Source organism: Hemitrygon akajei, chromosome 11 (assembly GCF_048418815.1).
Source record: "Hemitrygon akajei chromosome 11, sHemAka1.3, whole genome shotgun sequence".
NCBI lineage: Eukaryota > Metazoa > Chordata > Chondrichthyes > Myliobatiformes > Dasyatidae > Hemitrygon > Hemitrygon akajei.
In genome coordinates, this window is record NC_133134.1 from 99,746,193 (window position 1) to 99,768,577 (window position 22,385).

The window sequence follows — 22,385 nt, forward strand, 5'->3', positions numbered from 1 at the left end:
TCCCAGTCTCCAAGTCCAAGGTCAGCAGTTGTCCATATTTTCGCTGTCCAAGTCATGGCCGCGGCGATCCCAGTTCCCTGTTTCCAAGTCCCAGGTCTTCTGAGACCCTCTTTGTCCTCCTTGATTTCCCGATCTTCTGTGTAGCGAGTAAAAACGCTATTTTATTGTACCTAAGAAAGACGTGTTTATGTCTTGATTGTGGGTCCTCTCCTAGCACCTTTGCCCCCACCTCGTGACAACCACTCCATTATTCAATGTGATCACGATGAACCTGTCAACCATAGAAACAGAAAAACATATAAGTCTCGAGCAGATTACAGCCCATTCGGGCCACAATATTGTGCCGACAATGTAACCTACTCTAGAATCTCTCTAGAATTCTCTACCGCAGAACCCTCTACTATTCTAAGCTCCATGAGTCTCTCAAAAGACCCTACTGTATATGCCTTTGCCAGTTTTGTTTTCCACGTTCCCATCGCTCTCTGTGTAACGAACCTACCTCTGACATCCCCCTTGTACCCACTTCCAAGCAACTTTAGACTATGACCTCTCATTTTAGCCATTTCAGCTCTGGAAAGAAAGCCTTTGGATATCCATACGATCAATGCATCTCAACATCTCATAGACCCATCAGGTCACCTCTCATCCTCTGTTTCTCCAAGGAGAAAAGGCAAAGTTCACTCAACGTAATCTCAAAAAGCATGCTCACCAATCCAGGCAACATCCTTATAAATCTTATTCTGCATTCTCTCTATAGTATAGATATCCTTCCTGTAATGAGATAACCAGAACTGAACACGGTACTCCAATTGGGGGTCTAAGGAACGTCTTGTATAGCTGTAACAATACACCACGATACATCATCAGTCCCACTGTTGATGAAGGCCAACACACCATACGCATTTTTAACAACACTGTGAATCTGCATAGCAGCTTTGAGTGTCCTATTGACATGAACCCCAAGTTCTCGATGGTCCTCCACACAGCCAGGTGTCTTTCCAGTAATATTATATTCTGTCTTCAAATTTGACCTACCGAAATGAACTACTTCACACTTATCTGGGTTGAGCTCCCTCTGCCACTTCTCAACCCAGTTCTGCATCCTATTGATTTCATGCTGTAACCTTTGACAACACTTCAGACTATCCAAAACATCCCCAAATTTGTGTCATCAGCAAACCAACTCACCTTTCACTCCACTCACCCCATCCAGAACAGTTATAAAAAAAAATCAGAAAGACGAGGGGTCCTAGAACAGATCCCTGCGGAACGCAACTGGTCATCGACCTCCATTCAGAATTCTGGATTCACAAACCAAGGTGTCTTTGGATCCCATGTCTTATTACTTTCTGAATAGGCTTGGCATGGGGAACCTTATTTCAGATTTCTAGGACTAACACCTGACTCACTATTCCCTGAACATCTCAACCGATGCCAGTCTCTGGGAACTCTCCGACTGTCAGTGCGACACTATTTGCAACGTTGAAACTAAAGTTGTCAAAGTTCGTACATGTCCCCACATAGCACCTCGAGATACATTTTCTTGCAAGCATTGACAGTAGTTCAGAGAAACGCAAACGAATACACGCCGACTGGCAAACAGTCAAAGTTGTAAAACAGACAAACTGTGCAGATAGATAGATCATAACTATAAATCCTTGAAAATGAGCCTATAGTTAGTGGGATCAGTTCAGCGTCGAAATTAATGAAGTTGTCTACACTGGTTCAGGAGTCTGATGGCTGAAAGGTAATAACTGTTCCTGAAACTAGTGGATAAGACCTAAGGCTCCAGTGGTAGTCACATTAGACAAAGTTGCTGTACCATGAAGGAAGACTGAGAAGTCCAGATGAATAAGTTGGATTTAGACTGGTAAATAGTTTTGCGTTTATAGCGAATGTGACCGAGAAGTCGGACAGCTGGTGGCAGCTCCATTCTCTCCAGATAATTCAGTAACTTTTCGTACGAACTATTATCGGGTACTTGTGAACCAGGTAAACTCATTAGGGCTGCATGGAAGGTGGAAGCTGGAGAGGAGAGAAAAATGAATTAGGATGGGTAGAGTATTCCTCCCCAAAAATCTTCATAATGCTCAAAGAAAATTACTGTACAGGGAAGAGCACTGCTCCCCAGAGATGTCTGCACTGGACATCTCACAAGTACTCGCGGGAAAGGTAAGGGGAAGTGTAAATCCAACTTTATATACAGATAAATTGTTAATGGAGTTATTTAGAAGGAGAAGGAGGTTCCACCAGAAGCACTGAGATTGCTAGATGACTGATAACAAGTATGTTTCACTGCAGATGTCTGTGCGTTAATCCCAGTTGGATTCACCTTCTATGGACCTGATCAAGCACAATTTTGGGGTGACTCAGCCAAGATAGGAAAACACAGGTCATTATACAGCTGCTGGAATTCAATAGGCGCAGCATCAATGGAAATTAATATAAAGTCGACGTTCCGAACTGAGCCTCTTCTTCATGACTGACCAAGCGTCGTGGCCCGAAACGTCCACGCATTTTATGTTACAAATATGCTACCTGACTTGCTGAGTTCCTCCAGAGTTTCGTGCAGAAACCTCATTTCGTCATTAATGAAGAGTCTAACCAGTTGGCCAGTGGTGCTAACCTGTGACGGGAATTTCACTGACCATTAATTTCCATATTAATTACTGAATTTATGGATCGTACAGGGCAAAGTGCGCCGCACCAGAAAACAAATCCTCTCCATAAAATGAGAATCAAATGAACAGCCGGGTATACAAAGTTCTCATCTGGTTAGTTGACATGATTCAACATTTTAACAGTTTAAGATATCGTTGAAAACACTGCAGCAGTCAATCGCGTCTAAACAGTATATAAAATCAAAAAAAAAATCTTAATGATTAAAGGATTAGCTTTATTTGTCATATGCACAAGGAAACATACAGTGACGTACAAAAAAGCTGGAAGAACTCAGCAGGTTGGGCAGCATCCGTTGAAAGGAGCAGTCAACATTTCGGGTCGAGACCCTTCGTCAGGACTAAAGAAGGAGGGGGCAGGGGCCCTATAAAGAAGGTGGGGGGATGGTGGAAAACCAATCAGAGGAAAGATCAAGGGGTGGGGGAGGGGTAGCAGGGAGAGGATAGGCAGGAGAGGTGAAGAAGGAATCTCAGCGGAAAACAGTATGGGTAGTAGAAGAAGGCAGAGTCATGAGAGGTGATAGGCAGCTAGAAGAGGAGACAGAGTGAAGGTGGGATGGGGGAAGGGAGAGGGAGGGAATTACCGGAAGTTGGAGAATTCGATGTTCATACCATGGGGCTGGAGACTACCCAGACGGTAGATGAGATGTTGTTCCTCCAGCCGAAGTTTGGTCTCATCATGGCAGTAGAGGAGGCCATGTATGGACATATCCGAATGGGAATGTGAAGGAGAGTTGAAGTGAGTGGCAACCGGGAGATCCTGTCTGTTGTGGCGGACGGAGCGTAAGTGCTCGACTAAGCGGTCCCCCAATCTGCGTCGGGTCTCGCCGATGAAGAGGAGACCGCACCGGGAGCACCGGATGCAATACATTACCCCAACAGACTCACAAGTGAAGTGTTGCCTCACCCGGAAGGACTGTTTGGGACATTGAATGGCGGTAGGAGATGAGGTGTAGGGACAGGTGTAGCACTTACGCTTGCAGGGACAAGTGTCAGATGGGAGATCTGTGGGAAGGGACGTGTGGACCAGGCAGTCGCGGAGGGAACGATCCCTGCGAAAAGCAGAGAGGGGTAGAGAGGGAAAGATGTCCTTAGTGGTGGGGTCCTGTTGAAGGTGACGGAGGTTGCAGAGGATCACATGCTTGATCCTGAGGCTGGTGGGGTGATAGGTGAGGACAAGGGGGGCACGGTTCCTGTTGTAGCGACGGGAGGATGGGGTGAGAGCTGAAGTGCGAGAAATGGAGGAGATGCGGGTGAGGGCATTATTGATAACGGCAGAAGGGAAACCACGATTCTTAAAGAAAGAGGACATTTGGGATATCCTTGAACGGAAAGGCTCATCCTTGGACCAGATGTGGAGGAGACGGAGGAACTGGGAATAGGGAATGGAATTTTTGCATTTGGCAGGGTGGGAAGAGGTATAATCAAGGTAATTATGGGAGTCAGTGGGTTTATAGTCGAGGACCTACGCTCCGTCCGCCACAACAGACAGGATCGCCCGGTTGCTACTCACTTCAACTCTCCTTCACATTCCCATTCGGATATGTCCATACATGGCCTCCTTTACTGCCATGATGAGACCAAACTTCGGCTGGAGGGACAACATCTCATCTACCGTCTGGGTAGACTCCAGCCCCTTGGTATGAACATCGAATTCTCCAACTTCCGGTAATTCCCTCCCTCTCCCTTCCCCCATCCCACCTTCACTCTGTCTCCTCTTCTAGCTGCCTATCACCTCTCATGATTCTGCCTTCTTCTACTACCCATAGTGTTTTCCGCTTAGATTCCTTCTTCACCTCTCCTGCCTATCCCCTCCCTGCTACCCCTCCCCCACCCCTTGATCTTTCCTCTGATTGGTTTTCCACCATCCCCCCACCTTCTTTATAGGGCCCGTTCCCCCACCTTCTTTAGTCCTGACGAAGAGTCTCGACCCGAAATGTTGACTGCTACTTTCAACGGATGCTGCCCAACCTGCTGAGTTCATCCAGCTTTTTTGTACGTCTTGATTTGACCACAGCATCTGCAGTGCACTTTGTGTTTACGAAACATTCAGTGAAATGCGTCGTTTGCATAGAATCAAATCAGTGACTACTGTGCTGGGCATCCCACCACACTTCCGACCCCAAAATTTAGTACCTTTAACTAAATGCCTTGGGAAAGTTGGAAGACAGCAGAACGCCTGGAAGGAATCGCACCTTAAACTCTGGCTAGCATACGGGTTTTGTATACTTATTCATGATATGTTAATATGATAGTCAGGAGAGCTGTCATGATATATTGATTTTTATTAAAATAAAACGTATGAAATGCACTCGTGCAGAAGATTTATGACAAATTTGCTTTGTTTTCAATATATGTGGAAAGGTATACAGGCAATGGAGGTAGAGGAGCAACGGTTCGCTTTGTCGGTTCTTGCAAGGAAGTGGCTGACCATATCAGAGATGTTGGGCACACAATGGAAATCCCGAATATCAGCTTATTTATAAGGTGCTATGATACCTAATTCTCTCAGTTTTACTAGGACACTTCGTCGTAATATCCCTCTGTGCAATTCAGAATTTCATTGGGTAATTGAAATCATGTGACAAATGAAAGGTACCGTAAAGATGCATGCAAATTCTTGTTTCTCTTGCTCCTGATGCGTTCGACAAGAGAACGATAGCGCCCCCGTTAGTGTAATTTCAGTGCATGCTTCTCATTTTTCAGCTTTGCAGTAAAAACACTGCTAAATGTTCAAAGTATATTTGTTATCAAAGTGTGTATACATCATACATCCTTGAGACTCACCTCCTTACAGGCAGCTACAAAACAATGGAACCCAACGGAACCCGTTGAAAAAGAAAATAGTGATACAGTTAGTTCAATGAACGATAGAATGAAAATGCATCATATTGACCGCTTTCCTGGATGCCCAGAGGTTTAATTTCCACAATTTGCACTTCATCTGCATGGCAGCAAGCAAACTAAAATTTATGGTGTAGTAAGTCGTAAATTATACTGGGTATAAAAGAATGGCTCTGAAAGGTGAGCACTAATGATGTGGTAGCGGTAGAACTCAGTCATTCACGGGGCTGCGGTCAGTAAGCCAGATTCAGCAGGGAAACAAAGCGAAATTCCCTTTAGTGCAGCACTTATCATATCCTGTTTAGCTCCCTACCATCAGGCAGAGTTACCGTACGATTAGAACAAGGTCTGTTAGACTGGGAAACCGCTTGTTCCCCAACCCTCGCTCCCCCCACCCCCACATTTACCAGGAGATTACTGAACTCCCCGCCACCAATGCTTCAAAGTTCAAAACACTTTTATTAAAGTATTCTGTATACAACCTTGAGATTTGTCCTCCCGTAGACAGAAAGAAACACCATGGAGCCCGTTTCAAGAATAGAAAAAACATACACACAATAAATTATATCAAAAATCCAAAACGCAAAAAAGGAAACATAATCGCGTAAACAACTAAAAGATAGCAAATAGCAAACAGAATATTAAATATTAAATCGCAGAGTTCCTGACATTGTCCGGGAGAAACTGCTACCGATTTAGTTTAGTTCAGCGCTGTGCTGATACTGCATGCCACATCCGCAGAGCTATTTCCGCGCCAAATCGTTGAAAATGTAAATTTAAAGTAAGCAAGAATAGATAGAACATGAACTGTAGACTTTCCAAAACTGAATCCACATTCGTGATAATTCCACGGTGAAGCAACTTTAGGATACTTCCGTTTGTGAAATGTTCTCAGACAACATCCTGTAGTTTTGGTTTGTGTACGGTATTTTGTACAACCTGCCCGGAAATCCTATATAGAGTCGAGATGGAGAGAGTGTTTCCTATAGCAGGGGAGTTTAGTACCACAGCATCGAAATAGAAGGGCATCATTTAGAAAAGAAATTAGGAGATATTTCTTTAGCAAGAAATCTATGGAATTAATTGCCACAGACGGTTGTAGAAGCCAAATCATAGGGTAAGCTTAAAGCAAAATTGGTAGGTTATTGTTTAGTCAGCGTTTCGAAGTAAATCCCAGACCTGAAGAAAAGTCTCGGCCTGAGACATGAACTGTTTACTCTGTTCGATAGATGCCGCCTGACCTGCCGAGTTCCTCCAGCAATGAGTCTGTTGCTTTGAATTTCGAGCATCTGCAAACTTTCACCTGTTGCGAATTATTATTCTGGCCAGCTGCCATCGATTTGCATCGCGATAACAGCGTTCCACACCCCTTCCATTTCATGTACATTGTTCCAAACTGGTCTTATCACTTATAATCAAGCCCGCATTCACCCCTTCCACCAGGATCTGGCTCCACAGTCTCACCGCCCTCCAAGTGAAGAAGTTCCCCTTCACGATCCCCTTCAATATTTAATATTTCACACTTAACTCATTAACTTTATTTCTAGTGTAACAACTTGGCAAAGTTTTCTATGCTAAAGTAATCATCTTTCTGCAGAAGCAATGTTTGGGTTATGATTAGAGATAACGTGCACTTTGGAATCTGAGCCATGCAATGAAAGGAGTGTATTTTGGTGTTGTGTGACTAACACCAGTGTGAGCTGGGTATTTTGTTCGGCCGGAGATGAAGGGAGAAGACACCGAAGAGAAGAGTTCGCAGCAATCAAACCGGAGCCAGTCCATGATTCGACAAAGTCCAGGGAGATCAAAGGAGGATCGGCGAAGGGGACACTATGAGGTCCACACTGTGCATATTAAACTGTTTCATTAAAATTGGCCCTTTCCTTTTCTTTTCTTTACTCGCCCTTTAGTCCAACTCTGAATTAAAAAGCTAAATGCTTTTATTGTATGCCGTGTACTGTCTTTTATTTCGTGGTACTTATTTGTAATAGGGTAACGAATCAAGCTGCATCCACACAAACAAGGGGTTTATTACACGCTTGGCGGGGCCGAAGATTGCCTTCCCTAGACGTATGCAGCCGAGGGAACCCGAGCGTTTCACTAGTACAAACCCACTTCAAATGAAAACCCTACTTGCAACGATTGCATCGCAATCCCATATCATTTTGAATAACCCTGCCAAATCTCCTCTTATTCTCCTGCAGTCCAGGAAATAAAGTTCTAACCTATTCCAGTTCAATAACAAATTGCTTTCCATTTCTAACACTCTCCCACGGGGCACTGAATCCTCAGATGGTCACCTCTTCCAGCGCCCCTGTGTAGTTAGTTCGGATTTTCCTCAAAACTTGCTAACCTGCTTAGCGCAGGTGGAATGACGCATTAAACATTAGCACGCAGCAGAGGGAAAAGCCTCTCTGATGTTGAAGCTAGCGATATCTTATCCTGTTGCCATGTTTGGCTCCAACATGTACCAAGTGGTGAGGAAATGAGTCCAGCTGTTGAGCGTCTCGTTATTCATTTGGAAAGAGCTGAGGAGGCAGTCCCTGGATGAGCTCTGTAGGTTACGGTCACTGTGCAGACGATGCCAACCTCTGAGAAAAGTTGCGTACGTGGTTGGGGTGGCAGCCCAGCGTATAAAGAAGTTATGGCACTCCATTTTTTTTCCAGGTACTCGTCGCATTAGGAAACTCGGAAGCAACTCCAACACCCTCACAGACCAGGAAACGACACGACATGAGATGGGTTAATTTGTGCATAGCAAAGTGTCATAGATCCCAACATGACTGTGTGTGTTAATGTTCTCGTGAGGACCAGAGAAAGATAAATATTAGGCCTTAATCTTTCACTTACTAGCATGTGCCCAATCCTTTTATAAATGAGCTAGATGAGTAAGTGGAGAGATAGGTTAATAAATTCGCTGTTGACAGAATGTCTGGTGTTATTGCGGACCGTGTAAATTGTTGTCAGAGGTTACAGGGGGACATTCATAGGACACAATCTAGGCTAAAAATTGCAGATGGAGTTCAACGCAGTTACGTGTGAGGTGGTTCATTTTGGTAGGTCAAATATGATGGCAGAATATAGCATTAATGGCAAGACTCTGGGCAGTGTGGAGGGTCAGGGGGATCTTGGGGACCTAGTACATAGGACACTCAAAGGTGCTACGCAGGTTTTCTCTGTGGTTAAGAACGCATACGATGCAATGGCCTTCATCAATCTTTGCATTGATTTTAAGAGCCGAGAGGTAATGTTGCAGCTATAGAGGACCTTGGTCAGACCCCACTCGGAGTACTGTGCTCAGTTCTCGTCTCCTCACTACAAGAAGGACATGCAAACCATAGAAAGAATGCAGAGGAGATTTGCAAGGATGTTGTCTGGATTAGAGAACATTGCTTATGAGAAGAAGTTGAGCGAACTCGGCCATTTCTCGTTGGAGCGACGGAGGATAAGAGGTGACCTGATAGAGGTGTACAAGACAATGAAAGGTATTGAGCCTGTGGATAATAAGAGGCTTTTTCCCAGGGTTGAAATGGCTATCACGAGTGGGCATAGTTTTAAGGTGCTTGGAAGAAGGTACAGAGGAGATGTAAGGGGCATTTTTTTTTTTTACGCAGAGAGTGGCGAGTGCGTGGAATGGCCTGCCGGCGGCGGTGATACCTACGGAGACGACAGGGTCTTTTATGAGACTCCTGGATGGATACATGGAGTTTAGAAAAATAGGTATGCTTTGTGGGCCGAATGGCCTGAATGGCGCTGTAGATTTTTAAAAATGTTTCTATATTTCCAATCCTATCCCTCGAGACTGTCGATGTGAGGTTGCTTTGAAAATTAATTTTAAAATCGTAAATCCCACGGTGCAGCACTCCTTCCTCTCCGCAACCATGGTGTGACTCTCCCTCCTATAGCCGCAATACAGTTTAACCCAAGTCGTTCAAGACTGAGTCCTCGATGTCATCACGAGTGAACACCACTCTGTACCGATTGACAACCACATCTCAACCACAATCATCATCAGCACGATACAGTTCCATAATGTTAAACGGATTTTTTTTTCTGAAGTAAACGATAATATCAGAAGACATTGGAACACAATCTGGGCATCGATTCTGTGCAGCAACCCTTCATGGCTGATTTATTATCCCTTTCAAGACTATCCTCCTGCCTTCTCCCTGATGCCTTTGAAGTCTCTAGTAATCAAGAACCTATCAACCTCCTCTTTAAATATGCAATGATTTTACCTCCACAGCCACTCGTAGGAATGACCTCCACAGATTCACCACCCTCTAGATAAAGAAATTCATGACCATCTATTTAAAAAGGAATGTCCTACACTCCTGGATTCTCTCAATATAGGAAGCATCCTCTTCACATGCACTCTGTCCAGGGTTTTCAATACTGGATAGGTTTCAATAAGATATACTACCATTCTTTAAATCTAATCTAATCTCCAGCGAATACAGGCTAAGGGCCATCTTTCAGGGTGGGAACATCCTTGTGAACCTCCTCTGGACAGTCCCAGATGCCAGCACATTTTTTCTTAGATAAAGAAAAAAAAACATTCAGTAATGCAAAGTAATCCAACAGCTTCTTTTTCGAATCAGACCACTCCCTCAGACTAGGGTGATATCAATTTCGGACCGAAATGATCAGGCATTTCTTGAGTCAACAGGTGAAGATCCTTGGAAATCATTGTCACGGGCGACTGTACCACCCAGGTCATTAGGTATTTTGAAAGCAGGTTGATAGTTTTGTGATTAGTCAGGGTGTCAAAGGTTACGGGGAGCCGGAGAAAGGGGTTGAAAATTATAATAAATCAGCCATGGTGAATGGCTGAGCAGTCTCAATGGACCGAATTCTAATTCTGCCCCCCATGTCTCATAACGTACCAAATGCAGCAGCTACTCAGTAACACCTCAGAGAGGCCGATAATCGGGCACGTGTAGGGAAGCCGTTGGAAACGACGTTATTACAGAGAGCCCCTCCAAGCTGTTTTTGAGCCTAATGATTCGTGCTTTCGGGCCTTCGTATATTCTAATCGATTGGAAAGGGGATAAGAGAGAATGTCCTGGGTGTATGCTGTGTTTGAGTAAGTTTTCTGCTTTATCGATACTGGTTTCCCTGATATCCTGCGCTCTGTCTAAGATTCTCTGCAGTTTTGTATGGCGATGGTCATAGCGTCCGCCGTAGACCTGGTTCGATGATGGGTGAATTGCAGTGGGTGGAGGTTTTGTGGCAAGCGAAAGTCCTACGTGCCATGAATAGCTCATCGAAGCGCTTCATGAAGACAGATGTCAAAGCCACAATGCGGTGGACTTTAAGACCAGTCATTTTGGGTTTTTTTCCTGTCTACCGGAGCAATGGTGGTCTACTTAAAGTTGGAAGGAAATGCATCTTAATGCGAGGAGATGTTAAATATTTCAGTCAGTTCATCCGCAGGATCTTAGACATAGACACAATCGAGGTCCAATTCTTCTGCCATAAACTAGAATGTGTGCTGAATAGGATGTTGCATATACATAAGGACCTGATTTAGGAGTGGTTGTGTTGATTAGGACTACACTCTGGAACATTAGAGTTTAAAAAGTGAGCTGCTGAATGTGTATAAGATCATGCGGTGCATAGACAAGGAGAAAGAACATCGAATGTATAAAGGGAAAGGGTCAGGAGACCAAGAGGGTACAAGTTTAAGATCATATGCCAGTGATCTAAAGATAAGCTCAGTAGCAGATTTTTCACACAAAGAGTGGTGCGTATTTTGCATGAGCTTCTAGAAATAGTGGTCAAAGTCTATTTAATAACACAATTTAAAAGCTATCTCGCAAAGTAGAAATATTGTAGCGGTTTTGAGGTCTATGGGATAATGACGAGAAGGTGGGACCAGCTCGCTGGCAACACAGTGGGCTGAGGTGCCTGTTACCGTGCTGCATGCCTCCATGACATCGCGATGACTTCTGAGAAAGACAGGTAAATAGTTTCTCCTGACCGACTTCCGATAAGCAAAGATTCAAATAATGAGCTTTGTGCAGGAGGTCGTTGTGAGGAGGAATTAAAGTCCAAAGTCTCTGCAAAATTTTCAATGAGTAGGACATTGTACAATACAGCACAGGTACATTCACTTCGGCTCACAATGTGTCTTGTATGTGTGAAGGTGATCAATTTACTCGGAAACGACACAATCGTATCCACATTCAGTACCATCGCATATCAGCCTCACTTAATCTTTCAAATTACAAGTAGGTTGTCTCTCACCCTCCTACACTCCTGAGATAGTAAACAAATATGTCCAACCTCTCTATATAACTCACGCCGTCGAATCCAGGCGGAATCCTTGGAGATGTTTTCTGCACTCTTTCTAAAGTCTCCACATCCTACAAATAATGGAGTGCCAAGAAAAGCATACAATATTCAAAGGGCTGCTGAAGCAAAATTTTCTGCGCGTACAAATGACATGCGACTATTATTATCAATGCACTGACCAATAAAGGCAATGATTGTATATGCATTCCTCCAATCTACATATGAGGCGACTGAGTTATGGACTTTGATCCCATAATCCCTCTGTACATTTCTGTATTTCAGTGTCCTGCCATTACCGGTGTACCTTACTCTTATACTTGACAACTTTTGGGGTAACTTACTTTCATTAAGAAAAAGAAGCAGTGTGGGTCCTATTTCCCGATTCATTACACCACACTTGCCCGGAACAAATCAATACACAACACAATAGATTCTGCAGTTGCTGGGACATGCACAACAATGACGGATGAATTTAACAGGTCAGGTTATGGAGAAGTATAAACTGTGGACGTTTCCGGCCGACACCTGAAATAACGGCACAATCTACGTTTTCTGTCGCCCAAATCTGCAATTGGTCTATATTTTGTTGTATCCTTTAAAGCCCCTTAAAGAGGTCTCAGCAGCAGTCCCTGAGGAATACCACTGGTCACAGACCTGTTTCGTGTGTTTCTCTCTCTCTGTGTGTGTGTGTGTGTGTGTGTGTGTGTGTGTGTGTGTGTGTGTGTGTGTGTGTGTGTGTGTGTGTGTGTGTGTGTGTGTGTGTGTATGTTGCGTTTACGACCAAGATATTAGAACCGATTAGTGCAATCAGTTAATCAACGTAATTGGTTTGTAATTGCGCCGAGGGACAGTGAACATATTCCTTTGTTTTGCATCCCATCTATACAAATTATTTCATTCATTTCAATTTCTTTGTAAGTCCAGAAGAAATCCCGTGCGAAATCGATGCGCGTTGCCTACTGTGCCGTGTTCAGACGAGAAGTTAACCTAAAGCCTGACTATCCTTTGCCACTCCTCTGAAAGCAAGATAAAGTGATTCCGTCCCGCACTTGGCTCCATTATCCATCCTTCCAGGCCAGTCAGCTGTAATGCTGGTTTGTGGGAACTTCCTGTGTAAAAATTGGTTGGTGCCTTTTCAACATCTGAATTTTGATTACTAGAACCTCCATTGTGTATTTAACAACCTTGGAAGTAATGAACAATCCATCAAGCTCCTCTTTAAATATACCTAGTGACCTGGACTCTGCAGCCGCCTGTGTCAATGTATTCCGAAGATTCACTACCCTCCGGCTGAAAAAGATCCCTCTCATTTCTGTTCTAAAGGTACATCTCACTCTTTTGAGGCTGCGAACTTTGGTCATAGACTGTCCCACTCTCGGAAACCTCCTCTCCACATCCACCCTTTCTTGGTCTTCCAATATTCATTGGGTTTAGTGGATCACCCTTCATTCTCCTACACTCCATCGAGTACAGGCCCGGAGTCATCAGCGCTTCTCAAATGACAACCGTTACATTAATGGGATCATTCCCGTGAACCTCCTCTGGACTCTCGGCAATTGTAATATATTCGTTCATAGATATGGGGGTTGAAATCTGTTCACAATACGCGAAGTGCGGTTTGAACAATCGGTTAAAGAGCCCCAGCATTCTATTCTTGCCATTATATTTTCGCTGATGACTTCTAATTTAAATTTCCACCGTCTTCGCCCACGCCCGCTTCCAATAAAGCCGTCGTTATTTGGTAATATCGGCACCGACTCTATCGAGCACATTCCGATTTAAAATTAACCCCGATGAGGTCGCCTCTCCCACCACCCACTCTCTTTCCTTCTCTGGAGAAAGGCTTCCTGGACTAATGAAAGTAGAGTACTCCAAGTGTGATATGACCGCTGCGAGTAGACGTGTATTTTTATGTGTTTGCAAACCAAGTTCCATCTGCATATACTTGGCCCCGCGAAAACAGGAAATCCGCAGCGCGCTTCTGTCTGTTTACAATACAACTAAACATTTATTAATAAGCATGTATTTGTTTTACATCAATTACAAAGGATCTCACTCCTCCCTTGCAGCAACCATACAAACCGATGAACACGCGTTTGCGATTAACACCTAGGGTTTAACTCGGTCACGAACAATGAGATGCTTCGCCCATTTTGTTTTCTCTTACATATTACAAGGGGAACGATCCGAATTTATAGCGGAGCAGAGTTTAGCAGCTATTTCAGAGAGAATTCAGGATAAATTATTCTTAATTAATAAGGTTTCTAATACGAGGGCAAGAATTCAAGGTGAAAGCGGGTAATTTCAAAAGAGATTTGAGGGGCTGGGTTTTCCCACAGTGAGTGTGTGTGCCTGGAAAGCGCTAGTGCGATGATAGAGACAGACGTATTTGGGGCTTTTAAAAGAAGTTTAAATAGGTGCATGGCTGTGAGGAAAATGGATAGTATGTAGACAGAAGAGCTTAGGTGACAATTCATTACTAATTTTATTGGTTTAGCACAACGTTGTGTGTCGTACTGTTCTATGTTCTGAGTTCTCTGTTTTGTTTAAATACCGATAGTCGATAATCCGAACAGGTAGAATTAGAAAGGTAGATTAGTCAAGAGTGATGGTGTGGTAAATTTGTTCTTACCCCACCGGGAAATGCAGTAACTGGAGGGATGTCCTATAGAGTTTTAAGAAAGGGATTTGGATAAAACTAAGGGAATGGGCAGCAGGTAGTGCAACTAATAGTTCAGTCTGAGGCTACTCCTTTTTCTGTCTTCCAAAGAGGCAATTTGTAAAAAAGATGGGTGGGGTGAAATCAACCCATGTTACCTGTGATAGGATCTGATTCCAAAAAATTACACCAAGCAACTGTGGTTTGAAAGCAGGGCTAGCTGTTTGGAATGGGAGAAGGGGCTCATATTTTAATTTAAAAAATGCAAACTATCGTGGTCTTCAGCACATGAAAACGGCCCAAATGAGTGTAAGACAGTTTCAATTGTTGACCAGACGATAGTTGAAATCACAACCGCACACTGGTTCAAGGCTGCTCACACTTATGCGCTCAGGTTGAAGTGCATTAAATTGGGGTCGGTAATGCGTTGGCGGGAAAGTGCAGCGCACTCTCGTAATTGCTCTCAACTGCACATCGGAGCTTCCAATATTCATCTGCATTTTATCTTTAATAATGTCAAACCACCAGGAAGGCAGACTGTGCAGAAATCACTCTCTCTCTCTCCTCAGTTTCTGTGTCTCAGACCGCCTTTTTCCGTTCTCCGCCAAATCAGCCCGCCCGTGTCGGGAGTCCGGCCACTCTAAATTGTAGCCAGGACCTTGGCTTGTTTTATTCTATAAAGTGGAAGAAACGGAGCAACCTATGTCATCTGCGGTTCATTTACAGAGTGGGCCAATTCGTAGATGCGGAGGGGAGGTTCACGGAACAGGTATACGAAGTGTCGACCCTAGTGACGGAAAACATAGAGCGAAATGATTCTAGGATCTACTTCTGCGCATACCATCTCTGCGGCGAATTCGGCAATGGTCACGAGTAACCTGTGGAAACAAGTTAATTTATTTCTACAGATAATCAGACCCGTTTTCTTCTTAAGCCCATCACCCCTACTGGGGCAAAAGCGCCTACAGCAGCTCGCCAGGCTTCTGTCCTGGGCCTCTTTCAAGTTGTCTCCATGTGGAGCTCTGTTTAGAAGGTTTTCCTTTTCCGGGGAGCTTCTTTTAGCGGTTCTGTTGCACTAGAGTCTTAAGGGAATGGATTGCTTGCCCCATGTTCAGCAGTCCTTTATTTCGCAGCCAGGCTTAGGGCTTTCCATGGAAGAGCTTGTTGGGACTAGAGTGTATGAAGGGGGTATAATTAGTAGGTTCAAAAATGAGACGGGAATTTGTGGTGCTGTCGATAGTGAGGAGATTATTTTTCAGCTGCAGAGCGGTACTGATGAGTTTAATTTCCATAAACATCACGAAATCTGGCTCTTCCAATGGTTCCAGTTCACGTCGCCCAATTACCAGTTACCTCGTATCTCCTTAGAATGTATGAGTAAACCGGAACACATGGAGGAAATCCATGCGTTCACGTACATTCTCCTTACGGCGGCTGAACATCCTATCTCACAGTTGTCTCTGTAAAGCCTTGCGCTACGCTGCCGTGCCTCCATATAATGTGGTCAGAACCGTGGTAGATGAAGGTTCACCCAGAAAAATTTAAAGCGATGTGTTTTGGAAGCTCGGGAACAGACACTACGAAAGGCAGTAACCAAGGTAACATGGAGAAAATATGAAGTAAAAATACCAAATACATGTCTTCATGTGCAGTAGAATAAAGTTTAAGAGCAAGTACAGTATATTCAGTCTGGGCAACACATTAACCAGGCCAAAATTGGTGTAGTGTGTGCAAGCTCTAGCCTTTAAACTATAGCAAAGCGCGATTGCGTTGGACTGGATGCAGAGCGGATTCATCAACTTTGTGTCTTCGACGGTCCCGAATACTTACTGCTTCATCATAAAAGGCTCAATACGATCTTTCAGATGAGGCCAAGAGAGGTTTTGAACTAAGTAGTCAGGAATACCAGTGTACCGTATCTCAGAGAATGAAATTGGTTATAAGACCATACGACATCGGAGCAGGATTAGGCCATTCGGCTCATAGAATCTATACTGTCATTCCATTCACGTCTGATATTTTTCCATCTCAAATTCATCCTCATGCTTTCTCTCCGTAACCGTTGACACACTTACTAATTAAGAAGCTATCAATATTTGCTTTAAATGCATCCAACGACTTCGCCTCCACAGCTACCTTTGGCAATCAGTTTCACAGATTCAACACCTTCTGGACAATCAGGTTGAAGAGGTTGCAGTGGGGGGGGGGGGGCGGTTTTTGAATAGTAGGTACAACTCCATATATATCGTGGATATGCAAAATATAAGTTCGCATGAACCAGAAATAAACATCTTAAATTGGACGAAAACCAATTTCATTAACATTAGTCAGGACCTGATTAGAGCTGAATGGTAGCACCGGCCTACTGCCAGATCTATGTGTATGGATGCAGAAGCAGGAAGTGATCAGGGCCAACATCTTCTTCTAATGGTAAAACAAAGTGGTCATAATCTTAGAGAACTATGGAAGTCACAGATGACTAAATATTGGATAAAGGAAAAAAAATAAAACATGTGGCATGTATGGAGAACAAAGCCTTCCACGGTATAAAACGCACAGGGAAGCGCTGCGAAAAAAAAAACAGATTAGGAAATGGTCAGAAAATGTCGTTGGCAATCAAATAAATATTCACCCGCGGACATCCTAAAAGAGTATAATTGTCGAAGGACTATCCAAGGGTAAAATAGAACCCACTATGAGCAATGGTGGCAATCTGTCTACGGAGACCGAAGTTCCTAAATGAGTAAGTTTAATCAGTATTCACACAGGAAGCGCACCTTGCAACTGGAGGCTTCATGAAAGGGAAAGGAGAAGTTCTGGTGTAAATCTAAATCTAAATAAATAAATACATACATACATACTTAGTAAGTGTGTCAACGGTAAGTAAGTAAGTAAGTAAATAGATAGATAGATAGATAGATAGATAGATAGATAGATAGATAGATAGATAGATAGATAGATAGATAGATAGATAGATAGATAGATAGATAGATAGATAGATTGATAAATATATACATACATAAATAAATCGATGAATAAATGAATAAATAAATAATTGCAAGTGTTCGAGGCCTTGGCGGTTTTAAATGTGAGTCTTCTCCGAATCTATCCCAAACATCTGTGGCAAGTAAACTGTGACACCGTAAATAGTTGCTGGGCACATGAAATATTTCTGGAGGCAGCAATTGGAGTACCAGCGAAGAGACTGTCAAGTACGTCCTATGAGTCGAATGTCAGTAGTAGGGATCTGAAAAGACTAAATTTTCGGAAACAGTATTATCGATCTCGTAGGTTCATAAGATCTAACGAGGGGCAATCAAACTGGCTGTGTCAATAGCTGATTCTGTCTGAACAATCTGATTGAATTTCTTGGAGAAGTAGCCGAGTCTAACAAAGATAACAGAGCAAAAATGTATGTCTTGCATGGGCTTCAGCAAAGCCTCTGATAAGGTCCCACTTGGACGTAGACTGGTCCAAAGAAATAGGGATCTAGAGCAATTTGACAAATAGATCCTACATTAGTCTGGCAACAAAGATCGTGGGAGGGTTGCATCCCTGTTACTGGGTTGTCTTCCAAGAATAGGTGCTGGAAACGTTGCTATTTGAGAAATTCGTGAACAGTTTAGGTTTTTCGAAAAGAAGTAAGACCAGTAAATTAATGGAGAAGACAAAACATAGCGAAATAATGGGTAGTATGAAGGGTTGTCTCCGCCGACAAGTGATACTGAAGGGTTGGTGAAATGTTCTATGAATGTTCTCCCAGATAATCGTGAGACAATGAAATTTTGAAGGATTAATGAGGCGAAGGATCTTATTTTTGAAACTACGATTAAAACTGACCAATTCACTTGGGCATTCAGCCGAACCTCCCACGATATTCCTGTTAAGACACCAGCGGATGAAATTTCTCGAATGGGATTGGTGCGAAGGCACCTCCGTTCCACCGACACTTGATCCCGACAGGAGTGCTGGTAGCCGCTTCCAAGTGCCACTGATATATGGCACAGCAATGTCCTCTACACTTGCGCCATTGGAGATTTGGTCAGTGACAGTGCCTCCACTTAGAGATGTGTCGTAGGTACCAGTATTCTTGTCAGGATTGTGACGTGAGGCGATTCGGCCGTTGGTCTTTATGCCTCCTACCCAGCTTAATCCCACCTTCCAGCACAGTCAGGTGTCCCTGACTGCTCTTCTATAGCATCCAAACACTGGTAAAACAAAGTGGAAATAATCACAATATGTTTAGTGCTTGTTCCCCCACCGTTTCTTGAGACTGTTACCAATCTGCGGGTGAAAACTTTCCCCTCACTTCTTTTATCATCGCTCAAAACTTTCTTTAAATAGGTTTCTCTTCGGGTGACCACCCTGCTGAGGGAAATGCTTAGTATCAGAATCAGTATTATTATCATTGACAATTTATTTATAATATTTAATTCCTCTTTATTCATTATCAAACTACGTATATGTCACTATATACTACTACTCTGAGATTCGTTTTCTTGCAGGCATTTACAAGAAAATGAATAAGTACAATATAATTTGTGAAAAAGTGTGAATAGCGAAGACTGACAATCAAAGTACAGAAGTAAGCCATTCGCCACTGGTACACGTCTCCCAATGAATTCTAGTTAAATAAGATTTTAAAACTGTAGATAAATAAGTTACATGTACATCGATAAATACAGTGAACTGCATATTCTGCATCAAATCAAATCAGCATAGGTGTGCTGGGGGCCGCCCGCAAGTGAAGCCATATTTCCGACAGCAGCATAGCATGCCCGTAACTCACCAACCCGGAACCATACATCCTTGAATGTGAGTGATAATCGCACCACCCAAAAAAATATAGCCACGGGGACGGGGGGTGGGGGGTGGGGTTGGGGTTGTTATGTAAATCTTCTTACAGACAGTGGCGGGAATTGAACACCATTCGTGCAGCTGAAGCTCTAAACCATTGCGCTAGCCAGTACAGTAGGTATAAATTTCCAAATCTCCACCTGCATTGCTTAGAATTTATGTAATATTGAATTCCCTTACAAATTACGGAGTAATTCATTCAATTTATCAATAGACATACTGTAGTTTAGGCTGAAAATGACTAGTTCAGTCCCGACTCTCTGTCAGTTAACCATTCCCTTCTCCAGGCCAATATATCTCCTCTTAGTGCTGCGCACACTTAAATCCTTATCTGCCTGTGGCAGGTGGACGATTTCGGAATATGCACGATCCTGTACATTCCAATTCTCCTTTACCCACCCTATTTAGTATTTTCTCAAACGGTAGCTATATATCAAACTCAAACCAACTAACTGCCATAGCCTGGATAAATATATTTATCAGACGTGTGAACGGACCTCTCGTAAGATTTAAATGATTCCTAGATAGGCACATGGATGAAAGGAAAATGGATGACTATGGTGGAGGGAAGGGTTAGATTGAAACTGAAATAAGATTTTTTAAATTTAAAGAATCAATAAAAATAAACTACAAATAAAAATCGGTACAGCATGATGGCCGAGGGACTGCACTTTGTTGGACTGTTCTCAGTTTTTGATCGATTCATGTTTGAATAGACATCATCATTGCTCTTGCACCTTATTACATACCTGCACTGCGCCTTCTCTATAACTGCAATACTTCATTCATCATTCTCTCCTTTTGTGCTACCTCGATGTTTTATGTGTGGTATGATCTGTCTGTATGGCAAACATACACAACGTTTCACTCCATCGCGGTGTTCATAATAATAAACCACATACTAATTACGATAAACTTCCATGACCTATTGTATAACAACTAAGGCTCCTGACACAAATATCAAAGGGAAGTTCCCAGTCAGATCGTTTTCTTGACTTTCCCTCAAGCTCTAATAATCCTCAAGCTCGAGTTTATTATTGGCTGAGTCAACTCTCGAGAAACCCTATGCCCAACTTCTGATGTTGTATCGTCTTCACTTGACCGCTGCTATGTGGATAAAATTCCTTTGATATTTTTTTTTGCCATATCGTTACCACCAAGCCTTTCCTTGCTGTGAGGCAGCGGGAATATCTGGTGGAAGCTCTCGTGAGCACGGAGAGGCGTGTACACTTCACATAGAGGACGTCCGAGAGCGAGATGGGACCTGGGTCTCTAGAGTCACGAATTACCGTGAGCCATTTGGATAGGCTATTTGTACCGAACGGAGGTCAGAATTTTAAGAACGAGTGGAACATTAGAACTCAAGATCAGAAGGCAAAAGATAATTCAGCCCACCAAGTCTGCTCCGCTATACCATCGTCGCTGTTTTACTATTCCCCTCACCACTATTCTGCTGCCTTCGTAACCAATGACATCCTTACTAATCAAGAAACACTCAATCTGCGCTTTAAATATACGCAATAACTTGTCCTCCACTGCCGCCTATAATGAATCCCACAGAGTTACTATATTGAAGAAAATCATCTTATTTTCTGTTCTAAGAGGTTGGGAATGACTTCCAGATTTGTGCCGAAGGGAATCGAAGAAAATCGATATACATAAACAATCTAGCTGGTCATATTACCGTCTGGTATGGAGGGGATACTGCACATGATCAGAAAGCTCATAATGTTCTATATTCAGCTAACTCCATCATAAGCAACAGCCTCGTCAGTAACCGGGACTCCTTAAAAAAGCGGCATCCATCACTATGGATCTCATCAACCAGGGCATGTCTTTTCTTATTGCTCCCATCAAGGAGTAGCTCCAAGAGTCTAAAGACACACACTTATTGTTTTAAGAACAATTTCTCCCCTCCGCCATTCAATTTTTGAATAGATAATGAACCCATTCACACTGCCTCGCAATTTGCCTTTTTATTTTGCTGCATATATTTAATTAAATATACATATACATGTTATTGTAAATTATGGATGTTACTATCATGTACTGCAATGTATTGCTACTGCAAAACAACAAAATTCGCGGCATATGATATGGTATTGTACCTGACACTGAAAATAGCTTGAATTTATCTACAATCTGTTGAGTAATTGGGCACAGGAAACAACAAATACAGATTCTAACGGATGGTAGATTTGTTGCATATCGAAGTTGTTCTTTTGTTCCTCAGACAGACTAAAGTGTCCGCTCTGTATGCTGATGTCATTTGGCCTGACGGCGACTCTCGTCTTCTTGCTCTAGGGGCGACCACTGTGGCCATTAGGAAGTATCGGAAGGAAAGTGAACCAGGTAAAGCGCTGGCCTTAACCTGCCAAAACATACCATTCAAGAAAAACTCAGTTCTAAATATTTATTTCAATCATTAAAAAGGGAAACGGCTTAGAAAACCATTACCCCTACGCACCCCCCCCCCCCCCGCGAAAGAATCCAGAACATTAATTAAGAACGCTGAATTTCAGGTGCACTTGTACATCTGCTCGTTCATGAACATATTTAATCAGGCAGTCATGTAGCAACAACTGAGTGCATAAAATCATGTAAACATGGGCAAGAGGTTTATTTGTTGTTCAGACCAAATATCATAATGGCGAAGAAATGTGATCAAGGGAGCACTGACCGAGGTATGATTATTGTTGGCAAACAGGGTGCTTTGAGTGTGTCAGAAAATGCTGATATCCTGCGGTTTTCGCGCACAACCATCTCTAGATTTTGTAGAGAATAGTGCGAAAAACAAAAATAACATCTCGTGCCCAACAATTATGTGGACCAAATCGCCTTATTAATGAGAGTCGTCAGGAGATAATAACCAGACTGGTTCAAGTTGTCAGAAAAGCGACAGTAACTCGAACAACCACGTGTTGCAACAGTGTTGTGCTGAAGAGCAACTCTGAACGCACCATACGCCAAACCCTGAAGTGAATGGGCAACAGAAGTAGAAGACCTCACCGGGTTCCTCTCCTGCATCCAATAAAGTATTCGCTTTGCGC